Below are 12,077 nucleotides of genomic sequence, written 5' to 3'. Positions count from 1 at the left end.
TCGTCGGTAGACGTGACCCGCTTCCCCGCAGTGGTAGCAGAGCGGGCGGTGGTCAGGAGCGCGCCAAACGTCGGTCTTCCTCGGGTAGCTCCGCTGGGCGACGGGTGGGCGCGCTGTCGGCGGCGGCGGCGCTGGTCGACGGAATTGCGGCGTTACAGGGCCCTGGCGCGGTCGCTGAGGAGGGCCTTGACGGCGTAGGACGGCGGCGTAGGTCATCGCTTCGGGTTGGGGTTGCGGTAATTGAGGTTGCACCTCCGGAACTCCAAGCGACCGCTGAACCTCATCTTTGACGATGTCAGCGATCGAGGCCACTTGAGGCTGCGACGACGGGAAGATCTTCTGAAGCTCCTCTCGTACGACTGCCCTGATAGCCTCGCGCAGGTCTTCGGAGGCCAGTGATTGAACTCCGGCATAGTTTGTAGCGTTGGTGCGGCGGTCGAATTGCCGGTTTCGCATCTCGAGTGTCTTCTCGATGCTAGTGGCCTCGCGAAGAAACTCGTCGACAGTCTTCGGTGGGTTTCGTACCATACCGGCGAAAAGTTCCTCCTTAACACCACGCATTAGTAGCCGGACTTTCTTTTCCTCGGACATTTCCGGGTCGGCGTGGCGGAATAGGCGGCTCATTTCTTCTGTAAAAATCGCGGTGGTCTCGTTGGGCAGCTGCACTCGGGTTTCCAGTAGTGCTTGGGCTCGTTCTCGGCGTACGACGCTTGTGAATGTCTGCAGGAAGCCACTTCGGAAAAGGTCCCAGGTCGTTAACGTGGCTTCTCTGTTCTCGAACCACGTCCTGGCAGCGTCTTCCAATGCGAAGAAGACATGTCGCAGTTTGTCGTCGCTGTTCCAGCTGTTAAATGCAGCGACCCTCTCGTACGTCTCGAGCCAGGTTTCCGGGTCCTCGAATGTTGAACCGCGGAACGTGGGGGGCTCCCTGGGCTGCTGCAGCACGACGGGGGATGCTGGGGCTGCCATTGGGGAGGACTTGGTGGCAATCTTCCTGCACGTCTCAGGTAGGAGTCCGTGCTCTGGGGGCAGTCCTTGCAGCCGGCGGCTAGCTCGCTGGTCTTGGGCGACGTTGGTTTTGTCCTCGGGCTTCGGGCTTGGATCGCGGCTTTGCGGGGGCGTTCGGTACATGAACGCACAAGCACCTCCACCAGATGTCACGTGGTCGTGACGTTGAATAACACAGTAGCAGTACTGTGAACGACAAAACTAACTTTTATTGGGCGAACCTGTGCCCACAAAACAGGCTACACTTATAGCACAATGATAGCGGCGAACACGCTCGGCGATCGTCGAAAATCTGCCCAGCGGGTCAAGCGCGTCGGCTTTTATACAGCAGTCGTCGAATGTTCCAGACTAATCGCTGGGACCCGCGCGTATTCCACAATGTTCAACGCCATTCGCGTAAGGCGATGAAGTCAGATAACATAAGGTTCGGCGACAACAGACAGCCGGGTAGAATCATCGATAACTTTCCAGAAACGTCGGATACATGCAGGCGCGTCCGTCGCTGTGTGATTACAGTTGTTAAGCGGCGAAACGTGGTCGCCCGATAAAGATAAGTACACGTGTCAATATGTACTTTTACAGCGAAGCTGTATATGGCTAGGGTTTCACGTGTTTTTCGTGTCCGTGCGTCAACAATAGAGAAAGGTGAGCGTGGGCCGATCCCGGCGTTGCAATACCGGGCCGACCCGCGGCGGAGGTGAAGCAGGCTTCGAGCACTCCGCCATTAATAATAATAATAATAATAATAATAATAATAATAATAATAATAATAATAATAATAATAATAATAATAATAATAATAATAATAATGAACGGTTTTTATTAAAGTGCCCAGGAACTACCTCGAGTGTCTTGGTGGTTGTGCACTCGGCAAAACAATGAACAGGAAAAACAGTGCGCACCCACACACACATGCACACATGCACAAGCGCGCACATATAAAAAGAAAAGAATAATAGTTTCACGAATGCAGACTTTAACAGAGCATAGCATGTGTACACGAATAGAATACAAAGCAATAGTGGAGAAACAGAAAAAGGATTACAGAATGACGGAACGCCGAACAGATATGAGAGTTTTTGTTCAGTTATTGAAATTCTTCTGCAACTCCTTTCAGGAAAATATTAAAATTAGGCATGAAGATGTCCAGACACTCTGAATGGGCGTTATGTGTCTCCTGCACTCTAGATAGAGGGTCACAAAAATCTGAAGGCTGAAAGGCTCGCTGTTACCTTGTGCCTTTCTGCGGAATGTAAAAGCGCACACTAGAAAGCAAGTGCGAGCAGCAGATTTTTTCATGTATTAATTTGTGAATAAGAAGGACATCCGATTTGTTGCGTCTACAGGTGAAGGTAGGTAACATGAGTGTCTGTGTTAGTTCTATGGAGATGGAAGGTTTTTGACAGAATGGATGTTTAAATATAGATGTGAACTTTTTTTGCACACTTTCGAGAAGTTCACAATTTGACCTACAGGTGCCGTCCCAAACCACAGAGGCGTACTCAAGAACTGGAGGGCATACGCTCTCATATAAAATTACAAATGGTCGGGGTGGTTTGAAGTCTCTCGTCACCCGACATACTACATGTGCCGAGCGTACGAAGTGCGCGCTGCCTCGTCTGTTGAGCGTGGGGCGAGAAACTCAGAGAGCTATCGAAGTACACTGCAAGGTCCTTGGTTCCCTGAGCTCTTGAGGTAAGTAAAAATAATGGGTTGAAATTTCACCAGTTTGCCAGCAAATGTCTGGAGTATTAAAATCACCAATTATGAGTATTTTATGGTTAGCATGAACCGATATAACATTTTCAATAGTTGTTAGAATAGTCATGTACATTTCAATATTCATATCAGGAGCAACATAGAAATTCCCTACTGATAGCCTACAACTACCAGCACCAAAAATCTCCGCCCAGACACATTCCGTTGTACATTCTAAATCAGGTCGCCGAACGGTTATGAATGATTGATCGATCGCAATTACGACCCCACCGCCCTTTGATTTCCGTGAAGAAGGATCGAGGTCTCGTCGGAAAACTTGGTAAGTGGGCGGTAAGTATGAACTAAATGGTATTTCAGGGCAAAAGCAGGTCTCTGTTAAGGCAATGACGGAAAAACAAGATGAAATGACGTTGGAAAAAAATTCGTTCACTTTTGTGCGTAACCACGAACATTCTGATATAAAACTCACATCACTGATGCTTCTTTTGATCTTGCTGAACATTTTTCAGCATCGTAGTATCGCAAAGTAATAATAATAATAATAATAATAATAATAATAATTTTTATAATGGCCACAAAAATACAAAACCGCACAAACAGGCCGGTCTAAGCCTCAGTTGGCTTGTAGGATCGTGCCTGTGAATATGATAGACATGGCAAGAAAAAAAACATAAATTGATGAGGCATGTACGATAAAGATATAAAACGAACGACAAAAAAAAATTGAAACGAACAAGATAACATTTGGTTAATCTAGTAAAAACAAAAGAAGTTGAAGAAGTAAACATTGTGATGCAAGAATGTTCTGGAGGTTAATTTCAACATATCTGCTTTAATAATTCTTTCAACATGCTTTTCGATGTCGCGTTAAAAATTTCCTCTGGTAATTTGTTAAAGATGTGCGGCACATATGCACAGCGTCTGGCCACACCATATATTGTGGCTGGTGCGGCCAGACACTGTACATATGTGCCGGACATCTTTAACAAATTACCAGAGGAAATTTTTAACGTGACATTTGGAGCGTTTAGAGCGTTTAGTACCTTTTCGTGGTATAAAGTTCTTCATTACATCATGAATAATATCCGTGAATGCCGCGACTTGGTCATTAACATCTCTTAGTTCTACTACTACTACTCAATCTTGCCAGTCTCGCCAGATGACGACGACGACGATGATGATGATGATAATAATAATAATAATAATAATAATAATAATAATAATAATAATAATAATGATAATGATAATAATAATAATAATAATAATAATAATAATAATAATAATAATAATAATAATAATAATAATAATGAATTAAATCAATCAATCAAGATGCATTGTTTCAAGTCGACGGATATGCTGGAATCATTTGTGAACAGCACATGGACTCACGAGCAAGGGGCATCGCCATATACGCAGAGGAGAAAATGTATGCACAACCATACACCCCAGACTCGCAAGAGGACAGTGCCACCGACTGCGGGGATGTCTGTGCCATACAAATGAAAAATGGAATTGGGATATTCACTCTGTATGTATCTCCAGGCACACCCAATTGTGATATCGAGAATTTGGTGACCACACACTTTGCATGGGCTAGCCGTGATGACACTGCCCCTGTGATCATCGTTGGTGACTATAATGCGGGCATTTCAAAACTAGACAAGAAATAATTCACTGAGTTTGTGCTAGAAGAGTTTGGCTCGAACTGCCACACCAATACAGCTCACTCAACTGCTCAACAACGGTCGTGTATAGATTTAACTTTCGCCAAGATTCTGTCTAAGTTTGTAACCGCACCAATCAATGTGTATCACAGTAATCACAAAGCTATCGTCACTGGCATTACCAAATGATGAAAATAAATACATGTACGTTTATTGAACCCTGTGTGATGTGCTACAACTTCGCTGGCCATCCACCTTCACAGAGTGAAATGAATCCTCAATTTTTTTTATTATTGCTCGTATTTTTGCGCATGTTCTTACTTTCGCCATAAGTGAAATGTAGTTGGCAAACACCCTGATCTACCCTCGTTTAAATCATCGGCTCGCACGAGGTAGCCTACACCGCAATTCTTGTCGTAAACCAAGGAAGCGTCGTCTGAGAATGCAACTGTGGAACGCGCGCATAGCGATATGGAGTGGGAGGCTTTGGAGTGGCAGGTTAAACTTGTCCGTGCCTTGCCAGATTTGGTTGAGTCTTTCAGTTTCCTTTCTCGACCTTGTTTATGATCATTCATGCGTGAAAACAGAGTCTACTTGTTCCCTGTGTTGCGGAAAATTCTGTACAAAGACTTCATACCGATGCTGTTCACGCTGCCGTTTTATCGGTCATTATACACTGGCCCTACGAGTACATGAGGTACTTGTAAGAGTTCGTAAAATGCTAGTTTGCCCTTCCAAAAAAAACTTTCGTTTTAAAGTAGTTGCACACAGAAATTTAGCCAGTTAGAATATATCGTCGGAAAAATGACACTTTTGGTTTTATCTAGTGAATGTACCATTTGTAACATGCCTGAAATTATTGAAGGCCACCGATACTTTTTTTTTTTTTCTCGCAAGATATTTACCGGAGCGTGTGCATCTTTGTATGCGAGAACTACACAGATGCTAGCCAATATATCACACATGCATGGTCTTAACAAGACCTGGAAAGCACGAAGTGTACAATTTACAACACAGGAAGGTACAAGCGTATTTCCACCTAAACAAGTGGCCACAACAGGCAACCGTCTTCTTCAAGACTTCAGTTTAGTCAAAAGGTTGTTTACTTGAGGAAAATGTATGATCAAACAGAGTTCCAACCGTACCTGTACCATCTATTGATTAGGCCATAAACACACGTATACTTATATCGTACCGAAGCAAATACATACAGGGTGCTTTTTTTATACATTACAGATTTTTTATAAAATATCTTTCACTGTGAGAGGCCTGTCATATTCGCATACAAGCTCTACGGCGAGGCGCAAACACCTTGACGCTGCTGAAGTTACTCTGAAAAAGCTAATTAACAAAAAAAATTAATCAACTGTTCTATGGTTAAATTGAGGGCAGTTGTTCATATTGAAGACTTGTGGGGCGTGACAATTTATGGCATACGCAATTTTTAGAAATCCGGAAAATCGCACCCTATCTGAGATATTCATCGCTGAAATTGGAGGCCAAACCCAGGCAATATCGAGAGTGAGCGCGCCCCGCTGCGCGTCAATATATATATATATATATATATATATATATATATATATATATATATATATATATATGTGTGTGTATATATATATATGTGTAAAACTACGGGTGGAGCTGCACGTGTTACCGCTGCAAGTAGTCCGGCAGCGTTTGACAGTGCGTTTGGCTTATCGGGGCGGATACTGAATCAGCGTAGAGTCTACGCGCGGCACTTCTGCATTCGCCCAGACGCGGTAGAGAGAAGCAGACAAATAATAGAATCTGAGATTCAGCGGCGTGTTTTGACTTATTGTAATAATTATTATTATTTTGTAAGTAAAATGTTTACGTTCTCTCTTCCCCAGCTTAAACTAACGCGGAGGAAGTGCGGGACTCTTTTCAGGAGCGCTCTCATCTGGTGCCTCCGTATCTTTCCCTTCACTGCCACAGACAATTGTCCGCTCGCATAGGGTTTCAATACAATTGGCGCGTGCGTCACGCCGCATAGCAAGAAATTTCTTTTAAAGAATCTATAGCGCGTGCACCCGGGCACCACAGATGCAATAACGGAACGCGCGAAAAAATTGTCAGCCTTATCACTATAATTTGCTTCAGTCGCTCATCGTAGCAACAAACTGTTCATAAAAGCGAGAGCGTGCCAGCTTTCCCCGTTTTGTGCCGCCTTCGGGATCCTCCCAGGTCGTAGCGGAACAGGTTGTAAAGTTTCTTTGCCGGTGTAGAATAAATAGGTGGTGATGCAATCGCCATCATACTATCGTTGTCGCCTTTATACTCTCTGAATTCGCACACATGCTCACGTCACAAAAAAAAAAGCTCGCCTTACACAAACATGTTGGTCCATCTGGCAACGCTTTGCAGAAACCCAAACTTATTAGATAGCCAGCTACTTACAAACGGCTTCGCATAAGGTGAATGCGTGGATCTGCATAACTTTTTTGCTAATATTTGTTTAACGAAGAGCGTGCAAGCTACAAGAAACGAGCTCTTTTTTTTTTTAATGCGAGGGTTAATGCCTCAGGGCATACAAGGGTATGGGATTGGGCATACAAGGGTACACGTGCTCTCATACCACCGCACACGGAGGTATGAGAGCACGTGTACGGCGTCGGAGGTGCTCCTTTCTTGTTAAAAGGAGGGCGGCATCATGTAGGTGAAGGAGCTGAGGCAGTGATGATGGAGAGGTCGCTAGGCGGGTCGCAAAATCCGCACGGCGTTGGAAGCTCAGAAGGTCGCGTGGGATCCACTCGATAGATATTTGCTGCGGGATGCGTGCCGGCAGAAGATGGATCTGCTGACATATTTCAGGGCTGCGACTGACGCGTCGCAGGAGCCGCGTCACCTGGAGGGCATCAGCGCGGATGACGATGCGGGCCGTGGGGACCATGGGAAAGGCGGCCACAGAGCACAACGCTTCTCGAACAGCAAGGAGCTCAGCACAAAAGGAGGAAGGAGGCTCTTGAAGTTAAACCGGGGCGCCTTATTCAGGGCAGGTGCGCAAGGGCAATAAAGTGCAGTGGTCGTTTCACTGTCCTGGATGCTTGCATCAACGTAAATCACGGTGGAGCCAAGCGGCAGGTGGGCGTCTTGAGCTATAATTCGGTCACGAAGCGGCGATGCCGAGTGAGTTGATGTCGGGCGACGTGTATCTGTTGCTTGTAATCGCTCAGCTGTACAAAACTCCAGGGAAGAAGAACTGGCGACGGCGGTGGTAAAACGGAGTGTGAGAAAGCGTAAGCCCTGAGAGCACACGTTGCGTGCGAAAGGCTGGCCTTAAGACTGCGAGCATTACGTCGCTGCTGCACCAACTCATCTAGTGTGTTCAGCTGTTCATTCTTTTGGAGAGCCACGATCGGGATGATGCGGGGAAAGCAAGTGATGACCCTCATTGCCTCGCGATTAACAGCTTCAAGGCGATACCATTGTGCCCTCGTCAAATGCTGGAATTGGGTTTGATAAACAAGGCGTAGTTGCACTACCGCTTTCACCAACTGTGGCGCAACATATGAGCGGGCACCGCCCGTTTTAGGAGCAATGCGTCTAATCAGACCCAACGTCTTAATCGCCTGCTTTTTAGCGCTGAAGATCCAAGAAATCTCCGTTCCCGACTCGTGGACCATCCAACCCAGAATTTTTATAGTTGAACATCGTTGAAGTGGTATTCCGGATAGATGAAAACGAATGGGTGTTGCAGAGAGTTCACGTTGGCCCCAGCGCTTGACGACTGACATGTAAGCAGATTTGCTGACGGAAAGCTTAAGGCCGACCGAGGAAGCGTAATTCGACGTAATATCTAAAGACGATTGAAGGGCAGCGGCTTGAGTCTGCATGTCACGATGAGTGCTCCAAACCGTGATGTCATCAGCGTACAACAAGAACTTTACATCAGGTACATCGTGTAAGCGCCATACAAGCGAGATGAAAGCAATATTGAATAATGTGGGTGTGAATACCGATCCCTGGGGTACGCCGCGAAGAGGTACAAATGCGCCTACGGCGTCACCACTGAGGCGGACTGCAAAGTGTCGGTCTTCAAGGAAGGATTTGACAAAATTCCGTACTCTAGGGGGAAAATGCAGCATGCCAGTTGAAGCCAAGATGGCATCATGACTGATGTTATCGTACGCTGTTTCGACGTCCATAGCGAGGAGAGCACGGACAGTGTGGCTGCGAGTTGATGATAAAACTGAGGATGCCAAGACAGCCAGCCCATCTTCAGTACCTATGGATGAACGGAAGCCAACTTGAGCAGGGTGGTAGCAACAGTGGTGCTCTAGCCACCACGACAATCGTGTGGCTAGCATTTTCTCAGCAACCTTGCCCATTGTTGATGTTAGAGAAATGGGTCGGAGGAGGAGGGAAAGAGATAAGTAGAAGGCAGGTAGGTTAACCAGAATAACGTCCGGTTGGCTACCCTACACCGGGGAAATGGGAAAGGGGGAAAACAAAGATAACAGGGAGAGAGAGGAGGGTCGGAAATTGCCAAGGTCGGTCGGCGGCTTGCCTGGTTTCGGAATCGGGATCACAATAGCCGATTTTTAGCCCGGAGGGACAATGTCATCTAGCCACACCTTGTTAATGGTGTCGAGGAGTTGAGGCAGCACCGTGCAGCTGAGGTTCTTGTAAACCTCATAAGTAATAGAGTCTGGACCGGGCGCTGTCTTGCGACTGGCATCATCTATCGCTGCAAGCAACTCAGGCATGGTGATAGAGCTTTCAATTCCCTCAGCGTCTGCTGTAGATGGTAACTTGCCGACATGTGCTGGAATGCCTGCCAAGGAAGCACCATTGGTTGTTTGAGGGAACACGTCGTAATAGGGGAAAAACTTCCGGGCAGCTTCTCTGGCGAAATGATCCGGCGATAAGTTAGCAGCGAAGCAGGCTGTGGCCGCCGCATTGGGACGGCGGCAACCGTGTTCCATGGCACGGAGCGTTCGCCAGAGAGAAGCATTCGATGTCTTGGATGAAAACCGCTCACACCACGTATGCCAGTGCCGCCGCGATAGGTCGCGTTCATATCTGCGGGTCTTAGCAGTAAGAAAATTCAGTCTTGTACGTGCTTGTGCAGAAGTGGGGTCTCGGGATGCTGCCAGCTCAGCTTGCCTGCGAGCAGCCTACAAGTTGAGCAGGCCGACATCCGGTGCCGGTCGATCGACGCCTACCCAGCTGATGGTTGTAGCTTCATTGAGCGCGCCTTGTATGCGGTCAACAAGTAGTGGTGACGAGTAAGACCGGCCGGTGGCTCTTCTTCACGCATTAATCTGGATTGGTTATTGAATGTCCGTCGTCAATACCCAAGGCTGGTGGTGGTGGTAGTTGGTGGTGACTTCGACGCCCCTCACCCAGAGTGGAGGTACCCCACTTCTAGCCCCCGAGGTGGGCGTGTGCGGGACGCCTTCGCGGATGCGTTGTTTGTTCTACTGAACCATCCCGATTCAGCAACGCAGGCTGTGCTTCAAGCTCGAAGTACAACATACGCGCCGGATCTTACGTGGTGGTCGGGTCCCGGTTCTCCCACTTGGCACCTGGAGCCTAACTGCTGGGGTAGTGACCACTATCATCATCGGTCTTTATCCGTCGCAGGCCCGCCGATTGCTCCGCAATTGTACTGTGGTCACCTGGGACACCTTTCGCTCCATTCTCCAAAACTAGTTCTTACAACACCGTAATTATGAATCTATCTTATACTCGTAATATGTTTCTGTTAATGGTCATTAGAGTCACTTGTCACGCAAAAAAGGGTACTGAGTGATTCAAGAACGAATCTGCTGTATAGATTTAAAGTTCGCTTCGATTCAAGTGCATCACACTTTAAGTGGGTACTCACTGTGTATGACGAGCACATCACGAACGACGTGGAACTTTATATATATGCTCGACAACCACAACGCAATCCTGCACTTACCAAGGCAGCACGCAACATTTGCAAGATGAGATGCAGTTGGATACTTTTTTTCCAGTTTATGCTGTAACTATTCGACGAGTGTTAACTCTCTTGGCGATTAGCATTGTAAAAGTAGAGCAACTTTTGGCACAATGCACCTCATAAACAGCTTTAGGTCATCGGTCTACTTAACCATGGGCAAACGTACGGTAGACGTTGACAAACTATTCAGTCTAGACGTATACACTTCCCTTGACACTACCCATGCTAAGTGAACGAGACCTTAAGCTGCAGTATGCTGTGCAACTTGTCCCAACTTTTAGTCCGTTAAAAAAGCTAATGCATCATTATTATAATTGTCTGTATTTGTACATGTTGCAAGGAGAGAGATTTACTATGAGGGAAGAACTCAGAGGTCGGCCTGAACTATCTTCTAAGGAGGATGCAATGTTCAAAAGCTTCATAAAGCTCTTAGCAATCAAATTTACCGTTTTAGTGTTATCAATACTATTAATAGACATAGCAGCTACAGTTTTCAAATTTACCATCTACTTATTGTTTGCTACTCAAGTGATGTTGAAAGTCATAAGCCGCATCCTTAAAAATAATAACATTAAGTAAGTGACTAAGTTGCTTTTTTCTAGCAAATTCACTAATGACAATAAAAGAAAAGTGCGGCGGAACACGTGATCTGCCTCGTAGACGGACGACAGCGCTGAGAGGTTGAGCGTGAAGTTACGACATCCAGAAACATGGCGGCTAGAAGTCACAGCATCACGTGAGTATATAGAGACGAATTCCTGCAGTGGTACAACATTCATGACAACGTAAACTATGAAAAGCAATAAAGACGCGAATCCTGTCGTGAAGTTATTAGATATTCAAGAAATAAATGGACATTCCTGATATCTAAAGACCGCTACACATTGTTGGGTACATAGCATGCAGGCACATCTGACTGCTCGCATTTGCCGGTTAAGAAATAGCGCGTCACATATGAGACAAAGATACAGGTATGTGTCAGGTAAATCGGTTTAACATAAAGTTTCCCACTACAATGTCGCTAAATGTGACACAATTATTGCATGGAAGGCGTCGCAAATCTGAACCTATTTGCCACAGAAGGTGCGGAGCAACACGTTTCAGCGACCATCGGCCACAGCGCACCGCTTCCGCTCGTGATCGAAACATGGTACGGCTTACAATGGAAGCGCAAAGATGTACATATACTGCATAATTTGACGTAATCTTACAATTACATTCACAAGTTGTAAGGGTAATATACGAAGTAGTTATTCCGTAGAAAGCGGCACAGATGAAAAACAACATAATTGTAAAACACGTGGAGTGAAACTTCTACGACCGCATTACTCGCGTAGCATCCGCAGCGTTGCCGGCTAAGAATGAAACGGAATATAGACATTCGAATACTATGAGCGTACCGAATGGCATAGTGTCCATGACACATCAGTGCTGCTTAGCTCAAGGCTTACGTTTTAAGCAAAGGTGATGCCAGGTTGGCATGAGGCTGTTGTGACTCTGCAATTAAGCCGCACGACGTGCTTGCATTCTTAAGGATACTCAGAACGGCATCGAGCCGGCTGAAGGTTTGAAACACAAATCTCTCCAATAAGAAAACTTAAATAAATACAGAGCTTACTTTAACTTAAATAAGGAACAAACACAGACAAACGATGTTTACAAACTGACAAAACGATGACAACTGGAAAGGTAAAATTATAACGAAAATCGTACAAAGATACGTTCCTGATAGAATG

The 12,077-nt window shown here is 46.1% G+C and overlaps 1 protein-coding gene and 1 pseudogene across 1 annotated transcript in view; both read right to left on the bottom strand.

Annotated features, from left to right (window-relative positions):
* Window positions 1-12,077, bottom strand: part of LOC126546336 (ionotropic receptor 93a-like) — a 45,838-nt gene that overhangs the window by 30,444 nt on the left and 3,317 nt on the right. The gene's annotated exons all lie outside the window — the stretch shown is intronic.
* Window positions 1,655-1,826, bottom strand: LOC126546442 (U2 spliceosomal RNA; annotated as a pseudogene).

Source organism: Dermacentor andersoni, chromosome 1 (genome assembly GCF_023375885.2).
Source record: "Dermacentor andersoni chromosome 1, qqDerAnde1_hic_scaffold, whole genome shotgun sequence".
NCBI lineage: Eukaryota > Metazoa > Arthropoda > Arachnida > Ixodida > Ixodidae > Dermacentor > Dermacentor andersoni.
The sequence above is the reverse complement of the archived record's forward strand: the minus strand, read 5'-3'. Positions and strand labels throughout refer to the sequence as shown.